Source organism: Procambarus clarkii, chromosome 31 (assembly GCF_040958095.1).
Source record: "Procambarus clarkii isolate CNS0578487 chromosome 31, FALCON_Pclarkii_2.0, whole genome shotgun sequence".
NCBI classification, from domain to species: domain Eukaryota; kingdom Metazoa; phylum Arthropoda; class Malacostraca; order Decapoda; family Cambaridae; genus Procambarus; species Procambarus clarkii.
Genome location: NC_091180.1, coordinates 25,265,484 through 25,287,879, shown reverse-complemented (window position 1 = coordinate 25,287,879; position 22,396 = coordinate 25,265,484). Strand labels below are relative to the sequence as shown.

The following is a 22,396-nucleotide window of genomic DNA, read 5'->3' as shown; positions in this document are numbered from 1 at the left end:
AAGGGTAAAATCACTCTGGAGTCTGTAGCACATTCCAAACACCTTTGTTATTGTGTTAGTTTTAATAAATCCTTGAAAATAATGTCCATAAGTAACCGCCGACATTGCATAACTATCGAAAAAAAACATTCGATGTTTAACTTTATCAACATAAATAGCTACCCAATGTCCCATAGTTAATCTGCTATGTGATGGTAAAATATTAGTTATGAGAACAATAGGTTTTCTTGATGAGATATTTAAATGTTCTATTTCATCAGCATTATAACATCCTAGGTAGAGTGCTCGATCCCCTAGATTATTTTTTAAATTAATATTTATATCATTACAATTCATTATGTTTTTAAGCTCGCACGTCACACAGAACAGTTCTCTGTCCGTCGATGGATAGTACCCCGGTCGTTTCCCCAAACAGTAAAACCAGCCTGTTATATGTAACACCACCGCCAAACTCAAGCTCCATACGCAAGTTGCCAGATTTCTCCACAGGGAGGGAATCCTTTGTTTGAATGGTGGTTAAGTCAAAGGCGAATATCGATCTTCCCTTATTAAAAGTGTCATAGGCTAGAAGTGAATCACGCTCTAAGCCTAATGTCTTCAAAGTTTCGTAATAAAGGCGGGCATAATGATTGTCGAAATCACCACCAATTCGGTAAATTGCATTATTGTTCAAATACATGGCGATATTTTTCAGTTTTGCATTTTCAAAATATAATCCATTACCTTGGTGAAGGCCAGCGAAATAATTCATTGGCACAATTACCATGAATATCCTGTGAGGAATTACTTGCGCCCAAGGCTGATCAATTAAGAGACTAGTTTGATTCCCTGCTAGGACATATGTTTTAGAAATGGTTTTATTGAAAGTATAGCTTATGGGGTCGGGGGATGCTAACAGTGAGCTGTTTAAGGCTAGGTAAGCACTTGGGTATGGGAACACTCGTGTTACCCACAACTTAGCATAATCCATATGCAGCCGATACTTAGAGCCATCGTCCACACTTGTATTTAGCACCCAAGCATGTGGGGAGAGCTCCAATCTTAGGCGCACATCTATATTATCTAATATGTATTGGTCTAGGGTTGTTACGTCCAATAGTAGGGGAAAACACATTGACAATCCTTTACCTTTTAAATCGGTCATAAATTTTTTATCCTTGGCGGTTGCCCCAGTAAAAAATGTATTAGTAAATTCGTTAGGGATTACACCATCATCACTCCAGTCCCTACGAAAGGCTCCAATCCTCCCCAAGGAAGACATTTTTGATGGAGGCATGGAGGTAATTAATTTAATAAACGACCAATAATTAAAATTAGAATTTGTTTCAACTACCTGCTCTCCTAAAAACACCTGAACACCTTTAAACATGGTATTTGACAACCCATTAACAAATTCCACATGGTCATCCTCTTCCAATTTTGTGGTATCGTCATCTTTCGTTAAAGATACCTTAAAATCTATAACAATATTAGCTAGATCTAAGAAGGCGCCCTGGGTTCCGGGGATGCGGAATTCTAAGTAATTATCCCGCAAACGTTGATTAATAGGGAGGTTAACAGGTAGAATGTCTATTTGCTGTGTGGAGGCAATTGAACTCTCCACATTACGTATTCTGTTACTTCTAGGAAATTGGTCAATAATACTGGAAGTATAATATTCTACAGGGATTTTCAACCCAGCTCCACTAGCCTCCGCCATGATCTCCTCCGAAAGGTGAAGTATGACTGCTTACTGTAGTGAAAATACATCATTTTTATACCCAAGGGCTCGTTTACATTTATTATTTTTATTTTTTCTTCTCCTAGAGAGTCTTTTAATTTTCCCGCCTGCTACCAATTTCTTCCCCACAGTCTTAAGAGCATCAATACCGTGAGTTCTCAGAGCGCTCTTTACATCCCGTCTACCACTGGTTAAATCACCAAGAACATTTTTCCCAAAATCGATAGCAGTCGGCGTTACAGTTTTCATGAAAAATGGTATGGCTCGTCGAGCCAAGCCGGCTAAGGTCCCAAAAAAACCACCACCAGATCTGAGATAAGGCGCTTGGAATGTGCGTATGTCATTCATCGCTCCCCCCCTCACCCCGTATCTCCCAGAGAGGGGGGAGAAGATCTCCCCATACTCCTTCTGGGAGGGTGTGTGGAAAGGTACTCGCATCCCGACTCCTCTGCTTATAATAACCGATGATGTGGGTAAACACTTCTATATATATATATATATATATATATATATATATATATATATATATATATATATATATATATATATATATATATATATATATATATTTATATTTATATAGATTATATTGTTATACCTTAGGGCGGAGGTGTAAGACTACCGTAACCGACCTCCCATCTTCAAAACTAACCTTTCGCCCAAACTGATCTGTTATCTTAATGCTCACCTTCTCCAATGTGTTAGTATTTAATGTCTTGTACACTAGGGGATGAGCCCCTCTAGAATAAGAGTCATGATAATTGATTGCATCTAAGATATTTACAATTTGTCCCCCGTAACGATCCGGCTCGATGACGTCACTATAAATGAGTAAATAGTCACAACCTCCGTCATTGTCTGGGGGGAATGAGGCCACGATCTTTGAGGCTGCTGTAATGTCATCTGATTTTGCCTGATAAATGGTGTATTTGCGACTGCTGTCAAAACCAAGTACATTAGCTATTCTGTGTTTAAATTGAAGACTAAGAGAATATAAGGAACCAGTGCCTTCATTGTTAAGTGTAGAGGAAAGTAACACGCGCTCTAAGGATTGATCATAGGTGAGGATTGGTTCTCTTTCTGAGAAGTATATTTTGAAATCACCTCGGAAGCTAAGCTTCATGTCGGTGATTATTTGTCGGCTAAGCTCACTCGTGATGAATGTGATGTTTCTGGATAATATGTTGGTTTTGGGGGTGTAGGTGTAGATGAGATGTTCTGGGCTTTTAGAAAGAGTTCCTCGCTTAAAAGTAGCATAGACGTCTATACCAGACTCCCCCTCATCCTTGATGATAGCGTTAATTCGTCTGGGTAGGAGTATGTTGACTAAGGCCACTTCATGTTTAATGGAAGGGTTTAAATGTAGAGTGGGGATGGTGTTTGTAAATGCTGAACTTGTGTTGTTGTATATATCTTCTTGGTCGAGGCTAGTGAGGTATATGTAGTGTTCCTCGTCCATTGTTAAGTTATGTACTGACTGGGGTGGGAATAAAACATCATTACTTATATTTTATTTTATTAATCTACTAAGGAAATATTACTTTTAAAAGAACTACAACAGGGGGGGGGGGGGACTACATTTTGTTCCCCCATAACAAATTACATATAAAGAGCAGCAGCTGTTGGTACTGCTGTCGTCCGCTGCTGCCGCTGCCGCTGCTGCTGGGGGAGCTGTTGGTACCACTGACGCCGCTGCCACCGCTGACGGCACTGCTGCTGCTGCTGCTGCTGCTACCACCGCTGGAACCGTTGTAGTTGGTGGTACTGCTGGCGCTACCGTTACCGCTGCCGGCGATGATGGTACTGTTGCTGCCGCTGTCACCGCCGGAACTGCTGTAGTTGGTGGTACCGTTGCCGCTACCACTACCGCTGACAACACTGTCACCATCGTCGGTGGACCTGCTACTGCTACCACCACCGAAGCTGTTGTAGATGGAGGTACTGCTGTTGCTGCTGCTGCTGCTGCTGCTGCTGTTACTGACTGTGGTGGTGCTGGCACGTCTTCTTTGAGCGTTGATGGTTACAGCTTTCGTTGTTTTTTCGGTGATGAGGATAACAGGAATATTTCCTGTGACTCTCCATCGAGGATGGAGTCAATACGATGATTTGAGAGGGGGTCGAAGTCAATAGTGGTTTCGATCCGTCGTTTGGCCGTGCCAGATGTTGTGGGTGGGGGTGGAGCAGCGCTGGAGGTGGATGAGTACTCTTGTAGGTGTCTCTTCTTCCTGGGGGTGGCTGGTGGTGCTGGTGGTGTAGAACGAGAAGAGCTTCCTGGGGTGGTGGCACCCTCCCCCACCACTGCATCTAGGGTGATAGTTTTACTATCACCCTCTCCCCTGGGATCATCATTCGGGAGGGGTACCATCGATGGGGTGACGGTAGAGGGACGTTTGAGGATTACCAACTCCTTGTTATGCTTGGCCAGCTCAGCGTTGAGCGAAATGAGCATGGGCCCGACGTCCTTGTGCCAGTTGTCCATGCCATCACGGGAGGCCCCCAGCCCATGGGGCACCACCAGCCGAAACATGGTTGGAGTTCTTACCATGAGATTGCCAACCTTTGTTAGGGCTGTTTTCAGCCAAAACAGTCTATTCTTGGCAGTATCCAGGGTGACATTGGTGATGTAGTGGATGTCGGAGGAAGACTGCACTTGCTCCTGAGCTATAGGGTTGGACTCGAAGGGTGCTCCTGCACCGAAAGCGGAAATTAGCGCCACGATGGTGGGGCGGAAGAACAAGACTGGCTCTTCGACAATGTCTTGACCGTCGGAGGGTAGGGGAGCTATCTTCACCTCGATGTCACCCGGGGTAGACCGGTAACGTATTGTGGCCCTGTTGACACGAGTCAGTCCTTCACGTTCCACACGGGCATAGTTGTAACATTTCCAAATTACACTTGCCAGTCCATAGGGACGCACAACAGCAGCCGGGAGGTCATACACGATGACATCACCAACCCCAAAGGCGTGGGTGTCGGTGATGTCGCTGTCTATTGACTTAATGGACGATAAAGCCATGGCGGAGGGGCGGTTGAGAGGAACGGGGTAGAGTCGTCGTCAACTATGGTGACCGAGGGTGACGGTGGAGGCCTTTAAATACACCTGTGTCCCCCACCTGGAGGGGGGGGGGGGGAGGGATGTATGGGGTGTGGCGTAGAGGCTGCCTTCCCTACCTTAAAAGTCCATACACACTCCGTCCAGTCTCGAAGGCTGTAATCTGGTCTCGATGTTGGAAGGTTAATTTTTCCATTTGCCATATCTCCGTCTGGATTTCCTGGGATGAATATTCTTCATAACGTTTCACCGTCTCTCCAAATGACTTAAAAAACCGTTCTGGAGGGGCACTCAACACAAGACGGTCATAACAATCCCACAATGCATATATCAATCTACATTTGTGTTCGACATACTTGTAGTACCGCTGAGTAGCAACCAACTTCTTTAATAAGGGAGATTTGTCTTCTGGGGGTGTAGCTGGGGGAGGAGTGGGTCTAGAAGCTTGCTCCATGGTGGATATGCAACTGAATATGGTGGTCTTTAAGATGGTCTTCATATAGGTCTTCAATACGGCTCCCAATGGGGTCTCCTATGGATACCCCTCCCCCCTTTTAACTGAGATCTAGCGCGATAATTACGTATGAGGGTTGGGTCTATGCCAGCCACCCTCAGTAAAACCCTTACATCTTCCTTGTCACTTGCCCTAAATTGCCCCTTTGTGAAGGCTAGAGTTTTAATTATATCTAAAATATTTAAATTTTGTACAGGCTTTAATAAATTTCCGCGACTATCCCACATCACCTGTTGGCTGTTTTGTCCAAACATGTTCAATAATGCTTTGACATGAGGAATTTCCTCAATTTTAAAATTCACATTTATTAAGTTGTCCAGACTTGGATTTTGGGGTGTGATGGTGGCTTTATGTGGAGTGTGGCCAGCAACAATTACTTGCACTTCGGGCGGGAGGATGGAATGTCCCCTTTTTTTATTTATTTTTTTTTTTAAAAGGCGATGGTCGCGCCGGGCAGCCCGCGTTTTTTTTTTTTCTTTTTAAGGGTGGCGGCGGGCGACGGTCGCCGGGGGCCCCAATGTCATTTAAAGGGTGTGTGACCAGCCCCGCCCGTCTGGAGGTGCTACTACGGCAACACCGCCCACAGCCCGTTGTTGTCAGGTGGGAGGAAGGAGTGTCCTCTTCCCCCACCCCCCCCATCACCCCTACCAGAGTCGCAGGTGGGTAGGTTACGGGCTCCCCCAATATTATTACTTGGGGTGGATTCGTTTTTTAAAGAGAAGGACATACTTTCACTACCATCACCACCGGGGGAGGGCAGACCCACAGCATTAGGAGGTGATGGTGAGTTCTTGTTTTTATTAAATAAATATTTTTCAGCTATGAATCGTGGTACCAGGCAATATTCTTTCACCATTTTATTCTCTCGTTACTTATTTACGCAATTACCTTATTAGGGAGGAAATTAACGATACAGCCAAAGGTAGCAGAGCTGCTAATATCGCCCCACCACGTCTGGAGGTCAGTATGAGCTTCTTTTTGTATAAGGGAGTTTTCTTACGCGCTACAGATCGTATGTCGTTCTGATATCTCTGTAAGCCATTAATTATCTGAGGTTGAACTGGGATGTTTCGTTTCAGAAAATTGGCAAAAATTTCACAAATTGATTCAATTTCCTGCCGTTTTAAAGCCTTGATTAGTTTATTCCGCTTCTTGGGTGATAAATTGTTTAATAAAAATAACAACTGATGATGTTTCTCTACGAGAGAGTCCTCTTGAACTGTCATTTTTTGTTAAATTTGACGATGTCTTGAGCTTTAATCCAGCTATTGGCAGAATCTGGGTACCCTCTCCACTTGACGAAATATTCTCTGTGTCCTTTCGATGTTTTCCTAGACTGTAATACCGTTACAGGAAAATAGTCTGGAAGGGATGTTGCAATCAATTCCTGCTCATAAAACATGCCACTGATCGTCTCGTTGTTTAAATCTTTGATTTTATATGTCGGGATTGGATGTGTTCTGTCAATATGTGACACTACAAATATTTCTTCTGTATTTTGGTGCCAAAAGCCTTTGTGAAATATATTCCTGCGCTTTGCCAATCGCACATGCTGTCCAAGGTGCAGCCGTGGACTGATGGCAGTTATGGAGGAGTCATTGTTTAAATACATGACCTTAAACTGTCTTCGTATATCTTCAATATTTTGCAACTTATGAATGGCATGAGGAGTATTTTTTAGCATCCTGTGGAAAGTGTGGTTGTACACGTCCACAACTTTAGGGAGGATGTGTGTGTATTTTAATGAATTAGCTTGAGTCATATAATGATACAGTTTATGTTTTAAAGTTCTGATGGCTCGCTCCACTATGCTAGATTTCATTTCCGAAAATACACTATATAATTTAATATTTTTCTTATTAAAATAATTTTGAACTGACTTGTTGTAAAATTCTCTACCTCGGTCAGTGAATATCCGCCTTACACCGAGAAACTGAGGCGTTTCCTCTAATATCTTCTTCAGAGCGACTAACACTTCACTCGAATTTTTTGTTTTTAAAGTTTGAGTCTGCATTAGGCGGGAATAAACATCGACACAAATTAAAATATATTTAACACCATTATTGTATTTTTGTAAACTACAAAAGTCCCCTAGGTCACAGGCAATTATGGTACGAGGTTTAGGGGCTAATATTTTCCGTCGGGGGAACCTAACTAAATTTCCTCTATGTAATGTGTAAGATCGCTCCCCATGGAGAAATTCCTTCACATCTGCAACACTAATGTTGGGGTCTTTAAGTCTGGCAGCCTTATACAATTTTTGAATTGACCCTGTGAAACCACCTGGGCTAGAAATGTCATTATAGATGCTTGTGAGAATTGTTCGTTTCTGTGTCGTTAGAGACATTTTTTTTTTTTTTGTTGTCGTTGATGATTACATTTGATACACAATTTCACAGTGGTCTTCGTTGGTGATGCTCGTTCGTAGTTGTAATGCCTCAGGAACCGTCAGATCGACCAATAAGTAACCATACTTGTTCTGGGATATTGCCCGACGGTATATTTCAACGAAACTACTAGTTGTTTTTCGCCCATATAACTGTCCACTTAAAATTTCAAGTTGGCTTATGTCTCTCTGCTTCATTAATATATAATGACTACAATTCAGAGTTATTGTCCTGGCGTATTTCCCCTGGGGAAACAAATTTTGACTAATTAGAATTACGGAAATATTACCGTGTCTCCCTCTTGTGAAGATATTGGCTATAATTGGACTCTGTATGGCTTCCAGGTATAAGTCATCAATTATATACAAAACTGACTCATTTGAAAAAGGATCTTTATACTCTAGTGGGTTAATCAGATCCTGGGAGACAGTAACCTTGTTTCGCAGAGAGGGAATGTTTGAAAGAGGTTGTTCTGTATTATTTGCAGATGACACTAAAATTTTTGAGAATTTTCCGTGGTATTTAACACATAAATTCCCCACTAGGGTCGTTTTCCCAGAATTACTGAATCCAGCTACAAATATTCTTGCTGGGTGGAGGAAAATATTAAGTTGCTCGTCTGTGACAGACGCACACTCCTCCATATTTTCCCCATAAATGGTTCAATTACCTATGGAGTGGTCGCTTATATATTCATATATATATATATATATATATATATATATTGAGTGTGTGTGTGTGTGTGTGTGTGTGTGTGTGTGTGTGTGTGTGTGTGTGTGTGTGAGTGTGAGTGTATTCACCCATCAAGGGATGTGTCCCCCTCAGGACATAGCCAGTCCTCCTGATGTTTTTTTGAAGTAGAAGTCCCCTAGTGATGACCTCCAGACGAGAGAGAGAGAGAGAGAGAAAAAAAAAGTTTTCTACAGCAGGCCTAACCCTTCTCTTACAAAAGGACTGAGAGGTGTTGTATGTGGCAACGTTGCCCCCCACGTTTCCGAGTCAATAAAAGGACGCTACACCTCCCCCACATCATGTATTATTGAATTGTGACCAAACCATCCACTCTCCTCCCCGTCTAGCCCGAGATGTAAGTAAATTAGTATCTATTTCATATAAGGGTTATATATATATATATATATATATATATATATATATATATATATATATATATATATAAATATAAATATATTATATATATATATATATATATATATATATATATATATATTTATATAGATAAGTAGGGGCAGGAATGAGAAGTGGAGTGATTTGAGTGCTGGGGGGATATATATATATATATATATATATATATATATATATATATATATATATATATATATATATATATATATATATATATATTTATTTATTTATTTATTTATTTTAGGTAAGCGTGATCGTTATGTCTCGAGTTGGTGATATTTGTAGAATTTGTGGATGGGGGTCATCACATCTCTTCGTTCATAGGTGTTACACATGTTTCTTCTGCGGAGAAACTGTATGTGTACAGTCTAGTGGTGAACACAGGAGAACCTGTGCTGGAGGTATGACCGTATTTTATATATTTATTTATTCACTTATATCAAATAAAAAAAATATTAAGAAGGGTTTTCCCCTTCTCCATGAGTGTGGGAGAGAGAGTGTATATAAATTATACACTATTTCCTTCATTAGGTAAACGTCGCCAGCCCACCCTCCCTTCCAGAGAGGATGGCTTCTTGTGCTTTTTGTGTGGAAATACATCCTTGAGACCTCACCACACTTCCCCTTGTGATAATTGTGGGACCTCTGTGTGTGAGGACTTGACCTCTGAACATCTACAAACATGCCCCCGTGGTGAGTGAATAAACCCTCCACCTTTATTTCTCTTAAGAATCTTTTTTGAGAACTTATGTCATGGGGATTAGTGAGAGGGTGTTGCCTTTTTATTATTATTATTATTATTATTATTATTTATTATTATTCCTTTCCAGGAGCGATTCAGAGGCAGGTAGGGGAGGAACATGACAAAGCACAGCGTGACAATAACCCCTTAGGTGGAGGGGAGGGGGGAGAGGAAGCGATGAGTGATGATGATGATGGTGATGATGGTGATAGGGGTGACATCTCTCAGCCGGGCCCTAGTGGTCTTAGACCCCCTGTCATCAATAGACTTAATGCCCTAAATAGTGATGAAAATTCCCCAGATGAGGAGGATGCTATAGACACTCCACACTTAATTAATAGGGTGGGGGCTCTGGGGAATCTCTTTACTAGGCTGGAATATTCCATCCCCTCAGCCTTCGCCACAGACCCTATAGGACTCCTAAGCAACTTTAGGGACTATTACATATCTGAAATAGAGAATTACATGAATTCTCTTGGGGGACATGGCAATTTTACTTCATCATTAAAAATCCTCCTCGAGGTAAAGGTAACACTTTTGAAACAACGACTCACGGAAGATGATGACTTTAGAGAACACTTCATAACAACACCCGCTAGACTGGTAACTCTTGAGGATGTGGGTAATCTTATTGATAGCTGGGTGGCTTATATGATTACACGACTGGAAGATCTCCTTTCAGAAACAGAGGGGAGTGGTTTCATATTATATAATGTCGATTTCCTCAAAATCGTCATCTGTAATGCAAGTGTAAGGTCAGTTTTGGGGGATTATGTCCCTTATCCCCCATTTCTAAGGGGACGGCATGAGGTCTTCAACCCAAACCCGGCTGGTAACAATAAAACATGTATTATTCAGTGCATTGCTGCTTTTCTGGCGTCACAACAAGGGTGGAAGTGGAGACGTATAGGGAGACTTGTAGAGTCTCACTCTAGGGTTAGGAAAATGGTCAAATACGACAATTTATCCTTCCCTCTGTCTTGGGAGGATATCTCTAAATTGGAGAATAGAAATAAACTATCCATTTTTTTGTATTCAATACACAAACATACAGATGGCGTCTATCACGTCTCTCTTTGTCGTCGTGGTAGCAGACAGTACTCGATCATAGTTCCTTTATTGTTATTGGGGGAATCTCATGTGACCTTGATAAAAGACTTCGATAAGTTCCTTCGGAACTTTACTCGCAGCCACAAACGAAAGACAGTCTTCTGTAGAAACTGTCTCTCAGAATATCAAAATTCGTCTGAGCTAACAAATCACTCATCTTCCTGCGACATCACTCAGAAAATTATTTACCCTCAGCCTGGGGACACACTCCATTTTAAAAATACGGGGAAAGGTTATGCCCCTTCCCATGTGGGCTATTTTGATTTCGAGTGTGTCCTAAGCACTGAGGATTGTCTAGGTTCTGTTACAGCCATACATAGACCTATAGCATACAGCTATATAATTGTTGATAGGAACCACACTGTCGTTGATAAATTTACTTATTTTGGGGGGGACAGTGTTACTCATTTCATGCAGCGAGTTGCCACCAAATGGGAAATTATCAGATCTACCCTCCACCATTATGAAATAGACATGTCTCTTGAGGATATGATCCATTTTAGGAGACAGACTCACTGCCAGTTTTGTGAGCAGGTATTTACCCCCTCCAATTTCAAGGTTCAACATCATGATCACCTTAGGGAAAAGCTCAATTATATTGGAGCTCTATGTAATTACTGCAACCTCCGCCACAAGAATGCTCTGGAGAGTTTAGTTCTAATTGCCCATAATATGTCTTATGACATGGGCTTAATTTTGAGGGAGTTTACCATGGATTCAAATATTAAGAGCAATATCCTCATGAGACAGGGGACGAAATATCTTAAGGTGGAAATAGGGAAGCTTAAATTTCTTGATTCACTGGCTTTTATTACAGGTAGTCTTTCATCCCTAGCAAAGACCCACATTGATTCAGCCAGCCCCTTAACATTCACTCACTCAATGATAGAGGGTTTGCCCAAAAAGAGTCACCACCTACTCTTAAAGGGTAAGCAGTTTTTCCCTTATGAATATACCACAAAAATCAGCTGCTTTAATGACACATCACTCCCTCCTATTGAAATGTTCTACAGCTCCCTAAACAAATCAGGTATAACTTTGGACGAATATAGACATTCTAAATTAGTATGGGAGGCTACAGGGTGTAGGACATTAAAAGACTACCTCCTCATTTATTTGAGGTGTGATGTAGGATTACTGGCTGACATTTTTACACACCACAGGGCAATTCTAAATGATATATATTCTTTAGAATTGACACACTATTGCAGCCTCCCAGGGTACTCCTACGACTGCTTCCTGAAAAGTAGCAGAATATCGCTGGAGTTAAGTGCAGATGTGACGTTGCACAATCTCTTATCACAAAACATACGAGGGGGTTTTACAACTGCAGTTAGGAGTTATGTCAGAGCTAACAACCGCTATGTCAACCCATCTTTTAACCCCCAGGAGGATAGGTCTTCATTCTTACTTTATCTCGACTTTAACAGCCTCTATGGGAGTTGTATGACTAGGAAATTGCCCCATGGGGGACTAAGGAGACTATCATCTGATGAGATGAACTCCTTCATTAGCGGGGGGAAGATAATGACAGAACAGCCTTTCTCTTCTAACAAAGGGTACTGGCTCTTAATTGACACCAAACTTTTAAGACCCGAAATAGCTAGACTAACAGACGATCTGCCCCTTTGTTTACACCATAGGGGAATAAGTATGGAGGATATCTCACCATTTAGTAGGGGACTTCTGGAAACAAATAACATCACACACCTCCCCCCAAAAAACATCAAACTGGTTGGAGATCATCTCCCCAAAAAACATTATTTCATATCTCTTCACCTTTTACAACTATTTATTGAGATAGGACTTGAAGTGGAAACAATACATGCAATTTACGAGTTCCACCAGTCAGATTTTATGGCAGAATTTGTTAACACCAACGTTAACAATAGAAATGCCTCCAGCAGTAATGATAGGAAAACACTCTTCAAATTACTGACGAACAGTGTTTTTGGTAAAACGCTACTGAATCCAGCTCGTTATGCCATTGACACCAAACTAGTGACTTCAGCTAGGGCCTTTTTACGAGAGGTGAAGAATCCCCGCTTTAAACGAATGGTGCATTTAGGCGACAATAAATTATTGTCTGTCAGTTCCAGACCATTCATTAAAATTACTCATCCTAATTACATTGGGTTCCAGATTCTTGAGCTAGCAAAATACAGCTTGTACCATTTTTGGTACAGGGTACTTAAGAACCACTATTCAGATAGGGTACAACTGGTGTATAGTGATACAGACAGTTTCATTTTCACCTTACTAGCTGAAGATGTCTTTAATGAGATGGGGAAAGAACCCCTTAGTTTGTGGATGGATACGAGTAATTTTCCTGAAACTCACCCCTTGTATGATCCTTCTAAAAAGGGTGTTTTAGGGCTGTTAAAGTCAGAGGTGTCAGATAAACACATCCTTGAAGTTGTGGCACTCAAGCCCAAAATGTATAGTGTGCTTTTGCTTGACAATAAAAATTCCATCACCGCTAAGGGTATTCCCCGAGCTGTGCAAAGATCTTTAACACATAACCACTTTAAAGAGACCCTTCACAGTAATGGTGTAGTAAATACTTTTAATTACTCACAAATAAGAAACATAGGGGGGCAGATGGCAACCACATTCAATACTAAGAGGGGTTTAAGTGCATTTGATGATAAGCGCTTTTACCTAAATAAATACACTAGCCTAGCGTATGGTCACCCAGACATACCATCCGAGCCCCACCCCAACACCTCAGTCCAAGGAATGTCCACCGAGAGTGAAGGTGGTGACGTCATTGAACCACAAGGAGAGGAAGGACAACACCCCACCAGCGAGAGTGAACCCTATGACGTCAGCAGTCAGTCACCTGAGGGAGGCGCACTACATCCCATTCACTCTCTGGGAGATGATGAGTCATCATCTTCGTCCCAGGAGGAGGAGGAGGAGGGGGAGGAAGACCCCACAACGGACTTGTGGGCGAGAAGGAGAGGTCTTGTTAATAAATATTATGTGGGTGGAGATGACCTACAATACGACTATGTTTAACCCTATGTACTTTGATAATATAATCTATAAATCATCAGGATTATTTCTTTTTCTCCTTCTTTAAGTATAGAGGCTTAAAATATATCCAACTTAAAAACAACTAAGGGAGGCTGGTCCCTCTTACGGTACACTCAAGGTCATCAAGTATGGGGAGGGCTGGTGAGGGGGGACCGCCCCTACTGCGAGGATCCTGTTTTTACACCTGTCCCATAGGGGGAGGTGGGGGGGTAACTACCGCTCACCTGAGTGTTTATTATACAAATATACTGTCATACTTTTCTGTATAAATGAACATGAGCATGAACATAGCGACACATAATAGATACCTATCTTCACTATTTTACGATTGTTGCTGCCCCACACCTTGGGCGACCTAATATGGGGTGGCTCTAAGTGGCACCCCGCCTCTGATTTTCTTATCTGATTACCCTTCATAGGCAGCTACTTTACTGTAAATGAACATGATCATAGTGGCACATAATAGATACCTATCTTCACTGTTTTTTCGACTGCTACCACTCACACCTTGGGTGACCTAATATGGAGTGGCACTATGTGGCTCCCCGCTTCTGATTTCTTATCTGATCTCCATACATAGGTGGCACACAGAGGCGCATTCTAATCTACTGATGTTAATGATCTTTCTCTTTTCAGTAACCACCTGTATACTGGAACTGTCTCTGCCAACGGTTCAAATCCGGAGGGACGTTTCAAATTGAAGATCTTGAGGGACACAGCGGCTCTACAATCGATCATCTTGAAGTCGGCTGTGCCCAACATAGTCTACACCGGGGAAACGGTCTTCATCACTGACCTCACTGCTACTACTCCATACCCTCTCGCCAGAGTCCACCTGGATTGTCCCTACGTGAACGGGGAAGTCCAAGTCGCCGTCAGGGAAAAGCCTTTTCCCATGCCTGGAGTGCAACTTCTCCTAGGCAACGACTTGGCAGAAGACCTGCAACCAACCAACCTGATCGTCATGGACAAACCCCAGGTGTGTAACTCTGTGCCAAGTAACCCTATTCTTGAGTATGTTCCAGCAGAGGTTCAAGAGAGTGATGAAGTTGCTCCTCCGGTTCTCGTGACCACCCGTGCACAAGCCGCACGTCCACAGCCAGCTGACTCTACTGCTACCGCTGTCCCTCAAGACCCTCAGAAACTACCCCCGCATCTGACCAAGTTGGAGTTCCGTAAGTTGCAGAGGGAAGATCTTACTTTAACACCATTGTTTTTCCAGGCTGAGACTCAACCCGACAGTATTCCTGGGTTCTTCCTAGAGAACGACTTGCTCTACCGCCGATATAGACCCAGTAAACTGAAGGAGGAGGACGATTGGGCCAACACCGAACAACTTGTGATTCCCACCAGCCTGCGGCCCACTATTCTACACCTGGCCCACGGATCATTCTCCCACTACGGCTTCAACAAGACTTACCATGGGATTCGTCAAGACTACTACTGGCCAGGTATGGTAAACAACGTCAAACAGTACGTAAAACAGTGTCATACATGTCAGATGGCAGGCAAACCGAACGTCTCCATTCCCAGAGCACCACTGATTCCCATACAGGTGCCTGCGGAACCTTTCCACAGACTCATAATAGACTGTGTTGGTCCTTTACCTCGGACCAGTTCAGGTAACGCCTACATCCTAACCATCCTGTGTCCTACCACCAGATTTCCCATAGCAGTTCCAGTGAAGAACATCACGGCTGCTACGGTTATCAAACATCTACTGAAGATCTTCACTCAATACGGATTTCCCAGGGAGATTCAAAGTGACTGTGGCACCAACTTCACCAGTGATCTCTTCAAAAGAACACTGGAGGAGTTCAACATCAAACAGGTATTGTCCAGCCCCTATCATCCTGCTTCACAGGGTTCTCTTGAACGTAGTCATCAGACCATCAAAGCACTCTTGAAAAAGTTTTGTAGTGAAACCTCAAAGGATTGGGATAAGCAGATTGACCTAATAATGTGTATTTTCAGAAGTCTCCCCAATGAGTCCCTAGGAGTATCTCCTTATGAGATGCTCTACGGCCGTAAGTGCCGTACTCCCCTTAAGGCTTTCAAAGACTCTCTCAGAGATGCCACCTTCAGTGAGCATCAGAATGTGCCCCAGTTTCTTCAAAACCTTCAACACATTCTAGAGAGAGTCCACCGCTTTGCTCATGATAATCTATTGAAAGCCCAGGTGAGAATGAAGACTCATTACGACCAGACCAGCAAAGTAAGAAAATTCAAGCCGGGAGACTTCGTCCTTGCTTATTTCCCTATCCCAGGTTCACCTTTACAAAACAAATTTTCAGGACCCTACTGCGTCAAAGAGTGCAGAAACAACAACGCATACGTCATAGAGACTCCAGATAGGCGGCGGAAGACCCAGCTGTGCCACGTCAACCTCCTGAAGCAATATAATGGTACTCCTCCCACTGTCTTGACTAATTATTCCACATTCACAGAACCCTACATCCACAGTGAGACCATCCCGGCTTCTTCTCCCGAAAGCACTGACAAGGAGTCGGCGCCTTCTAATTCCAAAATCCTTAATGATCTTCCCAAATGCTTTCAGGATAATACTCGTGCTCCTATGCCCTCTTCTAATTCCACTCTCACCTCGTCAGATAAGCCCTTCATCCTCCATGTCGACGCCAATGGTACCGACGTGGGTGGTGTCGTGATGCAGCAACGAGGCGAGAAGAATACACTTGTCAGCGACTACTGCTACAAGGATCTACGGAACAATTGGCAAGGAGCTACTCTTCCTCATCCTGAAGCTTCAGCACTTCACTCCACACCTGAAACGTGCTCGGTCCACCATCAATACGGACCACACCACCCTACACCTCCTGCAGCACGCCCACTTCTCATCTCAACGTCTTCTACTATGGGCTTGCTAACTGCAGAAATTCAACCTGGAGACACGCTATACCAAGAGTCTGACAACATCTTAGCCCATGATCTCTCCAGAGTTTATGAAGTAGAAGCAACTCCATCCATTACTCCACCACATAAAGACGTACTTCTTCCAGAACCGCAGGCTTCGGGGGAGAGTTGTGACGATAATCTCCTTCAAGAGATTGAGCCTGCTCTTCCCTCCAAAATTACGTCTTCACAATTATATAAAAAGACTATGGAAGAAATGTCCAACAACGACAACAACACCAGCACCAGCAAGGCTTGCAAGGGTGAGCAGAAACGTATGCAGCCCGCCACCTGTTCGGACCCAAATCACCAAACTACCCGTTGATCGCTACGGCTCCGCTGATTGGTCGCCGGTCTGGCTGCACCTGCACTCGCCCCCCAATACTACCCGATGTCTGGGGTCGCCCCAACATCAGTCTTCAGAATGTTCCGTGCTTTCGTAGCCAGCACTCCTCCCAGCTAGACTCTAGAGTGTACTGAGAGAGGTGGTGGCTTTAAGCCAATATTCCAGCACCTCCCACTTACTGTTGTATTGCACTTCTTGTTATTTTGCCTTAACGTAACTTTTCATTTTGTCATTTAAGAATTCTTATTATTTTGATTCATTGATTTTATTATAAGAATTTGTTTGTGCATTATTTTCATGTTTTGATTTATTTAACGTCATTAAAATTTCATTGTTAAAGTTTTACTTGTGTTTTGTGTGTCTTCTCCTTACCTTACCACAGACGAAGTTCCAGTTTTTCTATTTTTTTTTATAACTATGTGACGAGGCCATACCCCTAGCCTTAAACAGCCGAACACCAACGCGTTACCGTCACAATATATATACGCGGAACATACACATATTTGTATGCGTGTTGCATGTCTGCCGTGTTGGTATCACCACCAACGACTGTGTTGCACGCAGAGACCAGCAGCAACACCTCTGCAATTTCAGGGATGTTGCAGGGAACTTATCAAAGAAAAACAGCTCTGGGAGACAGTGTATAGAGTCCATCAAACACTACAATACCATTGAATACAATTGAGGCAAGTTTAACAAGGTCTTTCGCCCCTCTTGGTAAATTAATAATTAAACAATAAATAACACATAATCCGACACAAGTGTCTCTCCTCCTCACTGACCTAGCAAAAAGTCCTTGCTTGCAAAACACACAAAGGAATTTTTACTCCCGATGTGGTGTCTCGCTAAAGTTCTGTTTCCTGTACGCTCTTCATCCCATTTTCTTTGTCGTGTTTTAATCGCTGTTGAATGTCAACGAAAAATGGGTTTGTAAGCGATTACCCGAGACACCCAGAGGCGTAAACTCATTTTTCGTGGTGGTATGGGAGAGATTAACCTGGGTGCTCATTCACAGCTCCTGGCTCTCTGAGGCTGAGCCCGGGCTCTCTGCGGCTGAGCCCGGGCTCTCTGCGGCTGAGCCCGGGCTCTCTGCGGCTGAGCCCGGGCTCTATTGTTGGTCCACTGTCGCTCTAACAACTCCCTATTAAAAATGGTTTTGTTCGTGTGGGTGTTATGTATATTGTAAATGTGTACTGTGTGCGTGTGTGTATACTCATCTAGTTGCACTCACCTAGATGTGCTTGCGGGGGTTGAGCCTCGGTTCTTTGGTCCCGCCTCTCAACCGTCAATCAACTGGTGTACAGGTTCCAGAGCTTACTGGGCTCTGTCATATCTACACTTGAAGCTGTGTATGGAGTCAGCCTCCACCACATCACTGCCTAATGCATTCCATTTCTTAACTACTCTGACACAAAAAAAGTTTTCTAATATCTCTGTGGCTCATTTGGTTACTCAGTTTCCACCTGTGTCCCCTTGTGCGTGTACCCCTTGTGTTAAGTGTTCACGAGGGTATGTGTGTGTGTGTGGGGGGGGGGGCCGGTAGGAGAAGCCAATATGTGAATGTACACGAGTCCCCCAACAAGGCTCCCCCGGATGCTCCATATCGTCTTCTTCGAGGTCGAGGGTCCCTACAAACGCATATATATATATATATATATATATATATATATATATATATATATATATATATATATGTATGTATGTATATATACACTTTTTATACATTGTACAATTATACAGTATACAATTAAACATTGCAGTTCAAATATAATAATAAAATATACAATAAATGTAATGGTGTGAGAGCTGTATGTGTTTTGCCTGAAACAAAAAAAAATCAACACCAGCAACAACACTAACAACAACAACAATAACAACAACACACTAACAAAAACAACAACACTAACAACAACAACATTAACAACAACACACTAACAAAAACAACAACACTAACAACAACAACAACTAGTGGACGGGAACAAGGGTTGAGGTTCATGACACAAAATGGATGACGCTTGAGCTCAGCCGCTGAGTAATTGCTCGTGTTTTAAAGTTAATAACACACCAGTGTTTCCAGAATATATATATATATATATATATATATATATATATATATATATATATATATATATATATATATATATATAAACAAAAAACTCTTCACCCCTAAAGGAATCGAACCCAGACACCTTGGCGCGTCCAGTACTTTACGCCACTAGGCCACACTGACTATTCAAAAGAACTGGAACTCGTCTGACCCTTAACCCAAATCCCGACAGCACTCGGTGACCTTTTGTGGACACGGATGTTTCATCACATCACTTCATGGTGCTGGGCCCACGTGAGTATAACATTTGTGCGTCAAGCTTCAATGGTCCCCAAGCTAATATGCAACAGAAAACTAGTCGTGCACAAGTTGTACTCGCTCTATATAGATGGGTAGATAGATAAATATAGATAGATAATCATAAGAAAATAAAAGGTAGGGGATAAAACGCGACAAAGAAAATCAGGTTTTCACTGGTGCAGAATCTCTCCACCCCTGCCACCTCTCTCTCTCTCTCTCTCTCTCTCTCTCTCTCTCTCTCTCTCGAGAGAGAGAGAGAGAGAGAGAGAGAGAGAGAGAGAGAGAGAGAGAGAGAGAGAGAAAATAAGATAAAATACTTCCGCGGGAGATAAGGAGGATGTGTGGGACCTGGGCAGTACGTGGACCCGCCTGGGGTCGGGTGTGGCCAGTATCCTCTTGTAGTGTGGCCAGCCTCCTCTTGTAGTGTGGCCAGCCTCCTCTTGTAGTGTGGCCAGTATCCTCTTGTAGTGTGGCCAGCCTCCTCTTGTAGTGTGGCCAGAATCCATTATTGCAGTGTAGTCCACATTCCCTCCTCCTTGCAGTGTAACATCAGTCACTGGACGACTCTTAAGATCAGCTGAGTTGTTACAATTACAACAGTACCCGTGCACTTGATCAGATAAGGCCCCTTCGTCTACTTGCGTTGTTTCAAGCTCTGGATATCTGAAGACTCCGTCTTGCAGCTAATTAGGAAATACCTTCAAGCAAGGACTCTAAAAGTTGGTCTTCAATCAATCAAATTCGAAAGCCACTCAATTCATGCAATTATCACATTGCAAGCCAAGAGCTTGCATTTTGATAAAGGAACATCAATGACGTTCCTAATGAACCCTAGTCTTAGTTTAAGAGAGAGAGAGAGAGAGAGAGAGAGAGAGAGAGAGAGAGAGAGAGAGAGAGAGAGAGAGAGAGAGAGAGAGAGAGAGAGAGAGAGAGAGAGAGAGACAGACATATAGAAGACAAAGAGACAGACATACATACAGACAGACAGACAGACAGACAGACAGACAGACAGACAGACAGACAGACAGACAGACAGACAGACAGACAGACAGACAGACATACAGACAGACATACAGACAGACAGACAGAGAAGGGGACAACGTTTATACTGTCCCAGGAGGCGCGAGTGGGTTCACAACGGATGGCATCACTAAAACAGAAAGTTATTTTATTGACTTCATCAGCTGATTGGTTGCGTCTTTTTTTCCGGATTTCAGTGTCCCTGGATTCTTTGTCCGTGTCCCTCTACGCCTGCCAAGCCGGCGCACCGAGGGTTTTGTGGTGATAACTTGATAGATCAGGCTGATGCTGGCAGTCTCTCGCAGATACACATAGCATCCGGCTAAGTGAACCCACATAGCATCTGGCTAAGTGAATCCACATAGCATCCGGCTAAGTGAACCCACATAGCATCCGGCTAAGAGAATCCACATTGCATACACACAGCATCCGGGTGAAGGAATCTGACATTCTTGTACATTTCAACCTACAATATTCGTTAATATTTGGCTGAATAGCGTTGAAAGTCGTGGGTGTGTGATACTGACAAGTGTTCTCTGTGCTTGTGGCACCTCTGTTCTTCACTAGAACTGTTCTGTTCCTCATAACATATTTTATTTCAATGTGTTGTTGTTTAATAAGGTCCTTTTCGTCGATAAGCTCCGTGTTTGCCTTTTAATGATTTCGAAAGTTTGTTTACTACTGCCGCATTCTGCCTATGGCCATCCTTCCTTGCTGATTGGCCCGTGGACAGCCTTGCCTGGTGATTGGCCGGTCTGTGGCCAGTCTTGCCTGGTGATTGGCTGGTCTGTGGACAGCCTTGCCTGGTGATTGGCTGGTCTGTGGCCAGCCTTGCCTGGTGATTGGCTGGTCTGTGGCCAGTCTTGCCTGGTGATTGGCTGGTCTGTGGCCAGCCTTGCCTGGTGATTGGTTGGTCTGTGGCCAGTCTTGCCTAGTGATTGGCTGGTCTGTGGACAGCCTTGCCTGGTGACTGGCCGGTCTGTGGCCAGTCTTGCCTAGTGATTGGCTGGTCTGTGGCCAGCCTTCCCTGGTGATTGGCTGGCTTGTAGGTCTGTTTACCTTGGTAGTTACGTAGAGATTATGTGATCATCTCATTCACCGTCATTCCAGTCAGTGGTTCCCTAGCTGTCTGACACGGTCTCAGTAACAATGGCGCTGTCCAACGTCTAACCTGTAGTAGACAGCAAGTCTGAATACCTTCTAGTTCGGATACGGTGACCTTGAGAGGCAAGGCACGTCTGGTCAATATAAAAGACACTAAACACCAGTGACTTGAAGACTTTTGTTGATGGAATTAGTCCTCAAGTGCTCATTTGGATGAAGATTTCTTCACTCCCGCTAGCCTTCCTCTCCATCTTACTAGGGCAATCCTTCCTGCCCTCCATCACTCCATCACACTAGCATGGCTCACCCTGACCACCATCTTCCTCACCATCACCATCGTCTCCCTCCTTCAATCTCTCCTGATTCTCCCCCATCTTCACATTGGTCGTTTCCCACTACTTCGAAGGGCAGTATATTCTGTTCCCACCACTTATCCTCTTCCCCTCTCTCCCTCTCTTTCTCTCTCTCTCTCTTCCCTCTCTCTCTCTCTTCTCTCTCTCTCTCTCTCTCTCTCTCTCTCTCTCTCTCTCTCTCTCTCTCTCTCTTTCTCTCTCTCTCTCTCTCTCTCTCTCTCTCTCTCTCTCTTTGTTTTGTTTTCATCTTACTGAGCTTACATCTTATATATATATATATATATATATATATATATATATATATATATATATATATATATATATATATATATATATATATATATATATATATATATATATATTTAAGCTTCCCCCCTGGCCAAAAAAAAGGATCTAAAGCCGGGTTTTGAGATTCGCGCAGTCTGCGCTTCATCATAAACTAATTCACCGTTTTCTGTTACTATTAAATTTATAAACCGAGTGAGAATTCATTTTTTTTTTAATGTAATTGTAACATTCCATTTGCGTTACTTTGGTTATTTTTACTAATGTTGGTCACGTAATTACGGTTTGAGAGGTTCGTAATGACTACGTAATTCGTAGTTATGT

General features: G+C 43.0%; 1 protein-coding gene and 1 long non-coding RNA gene across 5 annotated transcripts in view; one reads left to right on the top strand and one right to left on the bottom strand.

Moving 5' to 3' along the window:
- Positions 1 to 22,396, bottom strand: part of LOC138370332 (uncharacterized) — a 70,835-nt gene that overhangs the window by 892 nt on the left and 47,547 nt on the right. The gene's annotated exons all lie outside the window — the stretch shown is intronic.
- Positions 1 to 22,396, top strand: part of LOC123751976 (uncharacterized) — a 109,029-nt gene that overhangs the window by 50,927 nt on the left and 35,706 nt on the right. The gene's annotated exons all lie outside the window — the stretch shown is intronic.